The sequence below is a fragment of the Euleptes europaea genome, chromosome 6 (genome assembly GCF_029931775.1).
Source record: "Euleptes europaea isolate rEulEur1 chromosome 6, rEulEur1.hap1, whole genome shotgun sequence".
Lineage (NCBI taxonomy): Eukaryota > Metazoa > Chordata > Lepidosauria > Squamata > Sphaerodactylidae > Euleptes > Euleptes europaea.
In genome coordinates, this window is record NC_079317.1 from 24,844,724 (window position 1) to 24,852,108 (window position 7,385).

Below are 7,385 nucleotides of genomic sequence, written 5' to 3' on the forward strand. Positions count from 1 at the left end.
CCTGAGCTCCTGAGATTACATAATAATGTAATGGATGGGTTTGTATGTTAATGACAAAGGACAGTTTTCTGAAACGACCCCAAACCCCTTTGTTTGCCCTGATTCTCCAGTCCTAAAAGTACCAGGCCTCCAAAGGAATGACTGGAATGCCATCTGTTTTCATTAAAAGGCTTTGACTACCACAAAGTTTGCAAGGTAAGCCCTCTCCCTTGTCGGCCGCTCCCTGGCCTCGTCTTCTCTGTCCCTACTCTCTCTCTATGAACACCTACTGGAGAAGCTGGTGGAGCTGTTGTGATTGGTTCGTTATACATTTGGATAATTATACCCCACTGCCCCCCCCCACAATGGGCACCCAACACAGCTTGCTCCATCCATTCCCCCTCCTCCATTTTACCCTCACAGCAGCACTGTGTGCAGTAGGTCGGGCTGAGCTAGAGAGCGGCTGGCACAAGGTCACCCAGCAAGCTTGCATGGCAGAATGGTGAATTTGACCCTGGATCCCCCAGAACCTAGAGTGACACCCTAACTATGACACAATGCTGACTCTCTTGAGCAATGTTGGAATAATGTGCTTTTAAGTACCCTAGGGCAGTGACAGAGTTGGAATCTCACATAACATTTCCCAAAGAGGATAAACCGACACTGAATAGTGCATCAAAACACAGAAGGCTGGCTTCGAGTAAGCACCAAAGTACCCATACTGCTATGGGAATGGATCATACCCCTATCCTTCCACTCCAGTGTGCTTGAAGTTTGAAGCCTTCCTCCAGTCTAAGAAACTTTCTTGCAACTTAAGTGGCCCTTCCGTTGCAGGAGGAGCCACTTAAGTCGAGGGGAAGGCTCTTTTTAGGATGGAGGAAGGCTACTTGGAGGATGGTTAGATCCACTCGATTTTCTTCTCTGATCTGCAGCCTTTCTTCAAGGTCTCCAGCAGGGATCTTTCCTAGCCTTGCCAAATGAGACACTTCCATTGCCAGCAACTGAGCACGGAGCCAGAACACAAGCAAACCTGGTGCCCTGTGACAGTCCTGTGGTCCATCTCTGAGCTCTTGATTCAAGGGAGGAGAACGGCTCCCATAATCCCCAGGCTTCACATTTCCCCAGAAACAGAGCTGTTTTCACAGCATAAGGAAAGCATGTCAAAACATACTAATAAATTCTCCTAAATATAACATCTTCAAAGGCCAAACTGTCACCCATCTGCATTTTTAAAGGGTATTTGTCTCTCGCAGTAGTTTTTAGGTCAGCAGTAAATTGACGTTGAATCCCTTTGATTTTCTTTGCCTCGTCTGTGTTTGTAGCAGCCTGGAATTAATTGCATGAATTGCTGAGCCTCTCACAGTCTTGTCCAAAATATATATAGATTTGTGCAATGCCAGAGACTGGCTCGCATCCAATCAACCATGAGCGGAGCTGGGTTGTATCCAATAAACCAATGCAGAATGGTACTTTGCTGCCTCCCCTCTGCTGCTGCAGTTCACTGTGGACTCCGAAACACTCTTTCCAGGGTTCGGATCCCCACCTCCCAGAACAGCACTGGGCACAAAACAGGGACCTGCCGAGGGAAGGGGAGAACAGTCAAATTGACTTCATTCCTCTACTGGCAGACATATCCTTCCTCTGGCAGATAACGGATTGCACCTTATCTTTGGAGCCTGCCTCCAACTGAAGTGACCTTTTCTGTTAGCTCCTTCAACTAGAAGACTCCTTAGGCTGTAGGTCAGCTTCAGACTTCCCTCAGTAGCATGGTAGAATGTATGCAAATAACAGTTGGATTGGATTCAACCCATCTTTCCTGATGAATTGTGTATTCCTACTCTCATTGGATTGGCCCAGTTGAGTCTAGTTTCATGATATGTAAACAAAGACTAGATTGCCAGATTGACAGTGCAGTCTTAAACAGAATTAATACCATTCTAAGCTCATTGACTTCAATGGATTTAGAAGGGTGTAACTTTGCTTAGGAGGGCACTGTTAGAGACCAACAAATAGAATCATAGAATCATAGAGTTGGAAGGGGCCATACAGGTCATCTAGTCCAACCTCCTTCTCAATGCAGGATCAGCCTAGAGAAGCCCTGACAAGTGTTTGTCCAGCCACTGCTTGAAGACTGCCAGAGAGCTCACCACCTCCTGAGGTAGCTGATTCCACTGTTGAACAACTCTTATTGTAAAAATTTTTCCTGATAGCCAGCCACTACCTCTCTGCCTGCAATTTAATCCCATTATTGAAAGTCATATCTTCTGCTGCCAACGGGAACAGCTCCCTGCCCTTCTCTAAGTGACAGCCCTTCAAATAAGTAGAGAGAGCAATTATGTCCCCCCTCAACCTCCTCTTCTCCAGACTAAACATTCCCAACTCCCCCAGCCTTTCCTCATAGGGCTTGGTCTCCAGGCCCCTCATCATCCTCATCGCTCTCCTCTGCGCCCGCTCCATTCTGTCCACATCCTTTTTGAAATGAGGCCTCCAGAACTGCACACCGTACTCCACGTACAGCCTGACCAATACAGTGTACAGCGGGACTATGACATCTTGCGATTTGGATGTTATGCCTCTGTTGATGCACCCCAGGATCTCATTAGCATTTTTTGTTGCTGCACCACAGAAAAAGCTAATGCGATCTTGGGGTGCATCAACAGAGGTATAACATCCAGATCGCAAGATGTCATCGTTCTGCTGTATTCCTTAAAGAAGACTTCAAGGGCTCATCTATTGGAGCGGGTAGACTTGGCAATTATTTCACTGTTAGCAAAAATATGGTGAGCTATATATGCCCCATGCCGCAGAGTGGTAAACTGCAGTACTGCAGTCAAAAGCTCTGCCTCACGACTTGAGTTTGATCCCGATGGAAGTCAGTTTCAGGTAGCCGGCTCAAGGTTGACTCAGCCTTCCATCCTTCTGAGGTCGGTAAAATGAGGACCCAGCTTGCTGGGGGTAAAGGGAAGACGACTGGGGAAGGCACTGGCAAACCACCCCGTAAACAAAGTCCGCCTAGTAAACGGTGGGATGTGACATCACCCCATGGGTCAGGGATGACCCAGTGCTTGCTCAGGGGACCTTTACTTTTTATATTTGCTATCACTGAATTAGATGAATTTGTTATTTTGCCCAACTGAACAATCTGAAGCCACAAATAAAAGACCCTTTTTTCCTACTGATTTTAGAGGTTGATTATTTAATTGAGGGTTTATGATATATTTTTTTTGACTGGAGTAAAATAGAGATAAACAGAAATGAGTTTCTTTGTCTGATCTCTTACAACTTAGAATGAGCGTATTAGACTGTCCTATCCTGAGTCTCTCTGCCAAGCAACAGCTCTCCAGATCCTCAGGCAAAGGAAGACCTTTTCCAGTGAGGATTCCAGGAACTGAACCTTGAACATTTTGCATGCAAAGCCTGTGCTCAGCTCCCGAGCCACAATTCCTCCCCCCCGGAATAGCCTGCTGCTGTGTGTATTTACCAACGTATATTTAGGTCTTTGCACAATGCTGATTCACCTTCTCAGACCAAAGCATGTGAAATCTTTATTTTGCTACAGCAGCTGGTATTGTTTATTGCCCTGAAATGGTGACAAGTAAACAAAATCTGTAGTTTTAATTTTAAAAAATTAAGTGAAACTAAATAAAGACTAGTTTATTAAGGCTCCGAAAATGCGATTCATTTTTCGAGCAATGTTTTATTGGAAAATTCTAAACCAGGCTTCCCTTCTAATTCCTTACAGCCAAGATCCAAGTGATTGGAGAAGAATGTTACAAGGCTGTTTTACACAAGCGTACGCCATATACCTGACAGGCAGCAGAATCTAGAAACAGACTCTATTAAAAATCATTGTGTCTGCAATGACCTGAAATTTCTGTCTATGGTATTATGTGTGAATTGCCATTCTTCATTTGTCATATAGATATTGCATCCCCCTTCCAAAAGACTCTGAGCAGCATACATTTTATTCACACAACACACTTGCAAAGCTTGTTAGGTTAAGGAATACGGATAGGCCCAGACCCGACCAATAAGAATGAGATCGGGCTAGCCGGGCCATCCAGGTCAGGGCCATGCTGGATTAACTTGTGGAATTCCCTGCCCAAAGACAAAGCAATGGCCACTTGGTGAGATGGATTTAAAAGAGGATTAGACAATTTCATGGAGGATGAGACCATCAAAGGTCAAATAGAACCCCCATGCACAGGGGCAGTATACCTCTAAATTCCAGTTGAGGGTTGGGGGGCAACAACAGGGAGAGGTTTTGGCCTCTGGTTGTGCGTCTTCTGAGGTCAATGTGGGACACAGGATTTTGGTCTAGATGGCCCATTGTTCTCATCCAGCAGGGCTTTTCTCATGTTCTTATCTCCTGTATTCACATCTCCCCACCTTCAAGGGCTGAAGATTACATCACTAATTAGTTTAATGGTCCATAAGGGGAAGGAAGTGATGCATGTCATTAAATGTTATTCTTTTCCATCTAATAAGAAACCAAATCCCTACCATCATCAATCTAGCAATCATATATTAAGTACTTTTAACTTCTTCATATTAACATAGACCTGGAGAAGACTGAGCAAATTTGCTTTGTTTAGGAGCAGCTTGTAGAAACCTCAGTCTTGTTTGCAATTAAAAATGGTTCATGGAAAAGTTGCTGTGTATGAAAGTATATTTGCACAAATGCAGCAAAGGTGATCATTATTGGTAAAGATAGCTGCAGACAGGAGCTTGATTCTCTTAGGTCACTTGCTAGAGTTCCAGCATGACTTTTGCCAGCATAGTACTAATTAAACCTGACAGTAGTTTTCTACTACAGCAATCAAGCCTAAGATCAATTTAGTATGTTATTTATTTATACCCCACTTTTATCCCCAACGGGAACCCACAGTGGCTTTCAACACCATTCTCCCCCTTCCATTTTATCCTCACAACAACCTTTGGGGGGGGGGGTCAGTTAGGATAAGGCAGAGAGTGACTTGTCAAAGGTCATCCAGCAAGCTTCCATGGGAGAACAAGGATTTGTACCAGGGCCTCACAGATCACAGACTGACAATCTAGCCACCCCACCATAGTGGCTGTTGAGCTGGTATCTGATGAAGACATCACTGCAAATTAATTTGTATATCTTTTACAACAAAGCAACTTGAAGTCCACTGTCCCTATGCCCTTCTTTTATCAGCCCTTGCCCTTATTTGGCGTGCAAACAGGAGTTCCCAGAAGAGCTGCAGCTTACTTCTTTTATATACAGAGACTGTTTTCCTGTGATCCACATTGTCCCCAGATCAGTCACACACTGGATCACTACAGAGCTCTTTAGCGGGGCAGAGGGGTAAGTAGCTGCTGCATGAAAATCAGACATTCATACATCAGTTTATTTCATGGCTGCAATGTGTTGACACATTTGTCACATGGCTGATCAAGTAATGCACAAACTTAGTTGGTAGTGTGGGATAACCGCGGTGTGCCTGGTAATGAGGTAGAGAAAAAATGTCCTTTTTAATGGGTGGTGTCACACTTTTGTGGCCTTGGGAATCTGGGCTAATTTCTATTATCTATGGCATGTATAGTGATGACCTGGATCTTGTCAAATCTCAGAAACTAAGCAGGGTTAGTTCTGGTTAGTATTTGGATGGGAGCCCACCAAGGAATACCAGGGTTGCTATGTAGAGGAAGGTACTGGCAAAACCACCTCTGCTAGTCTCTTGCCTTGAAAACCCTACAGGGTCACCAGAAGTCAGCTGCGACTTGATGGCACTTTACACACACACTGATGGCATGTACACACACTCAGAAAAAAAAGGTACGTCCTGGAATATACCACAAATCTAGTACACTACGCTTTTATTTTTCTCCTCTTCCTAGGAGCTCAGGGTGGCATATATGGTTCTCCCAGACCCATTTTATCTTCACAGCAACCCTGTGAGGTAGATTTGGCTGAGAGAGATGATGGCTACCCTAGTCACCCAGCAAGCTTCATGGCAGAGTGAGGATTCCAGTGGCTCTTTCAGACTGTAGTCCAGCATTCTTAAGCAACACTCGCATCCAGATCAATGTAGCGTGGTCAATGCAGATTTGACTTCTTTACATATGGATGCATGCGAGCATAGATGAAAAAATAAAGGGGGAAAAATACTAAAACAAAGTATAAAAGGTTGGATACACATACATGTGTGAACCAGGCCACAGTTCTGCCAATGGACATGGTCTAGGTAACATAGAATCATAGAGTTGGAAGGGACCACCAGGGTCCTCTAGTCCAACCCCCTGCACAATGCAGGAAATTCACAACTACCTCCCCCTCCCACACACCCCAGTGACCCCTACATACCCAGAAGATGGCCAAGATGCCCTCCCTCTCATGATCTGCCTAAGGTCACAGAATCAGCATAGCTGGCAGATGGCCATCTAGCCTCTGCTAGGAGAGCTCACCACCTCCCGAGGAAGACAGTTCCACTGAGGAGCCAAATATCTATTTTGCCATTCAGGACACGTGTTTGTAAAGCTGCCGCCCGTTGCCTTTACTTGGCAGGCCGGGGGTGTCCTTTGGAGAGTAGAACTTGCAGGCTGAGTTTGGCATCCAGTCTGGCTTCCTTGGCTAATGCAGGATCTATTAATTAATCCCGGGCAGCTTCCCAGCTGTTCCTGTTCTCTGCCAGCCACTTTGGGGAGGAGGCAGGCAGAAGCCAGCCTGGCTAGTCACTGCCTGCCTTTCTGAAGTCGGACCTCTTGTTTAAATTCACGGTGAGGCTGTGCAGCTCTTGCAGATGCCGACTCCATTTAGCAACGCAGGCGCTAACAGCTGGGTGCTAAGATGTACCAGGAAGGGCACTCCAGCACCAGTAGGTAAGCGACATAGGACACCCGAGGGATGCTCCTTCAACAGCTTCCAAGCATCACAGCGGCAAATATTGAGGAAGGGAGGGGGGAGAGAGATAATTGGCTGGGAAAAGAAGTTCTCGTGGGCATCTGGCGGTTGTGTAATCAAAGCACAGCCAGGCAGAACTCTGTGAAATGGCTGCTTTCATCCCCCAAAGTCTTATTTTGACTTGTTCAGGCTGGGCAGTAGCACCAATGCCTTGTGCGCAATCTCGCCAACTGCCAGCTCGTTAAAAGGAACTGTTTTCAAGGCTGCTTTTCGCGCGTTTCATTCGACTCAGTGAGAGGAAGTCTTGCATCTCCCTCTTACTTTCTTTCACCCATCACGGAATTCAAAGAGGCATGAGAAGATAAGAGCCAGCCACGCTGGATCAGTCCAGCATCGTGTCTCACATCTTGCCAGCAAGATGTCCCAAGGAGGGCTACAAGCAGGTCATGGAGGCCAGAGAGACCCCCTGTTGCTGATCCCCAGCAATGGTATTCAAAGGGTTACTACCTGAACATGGAGGAGCAATTTCATCATTGTGGCT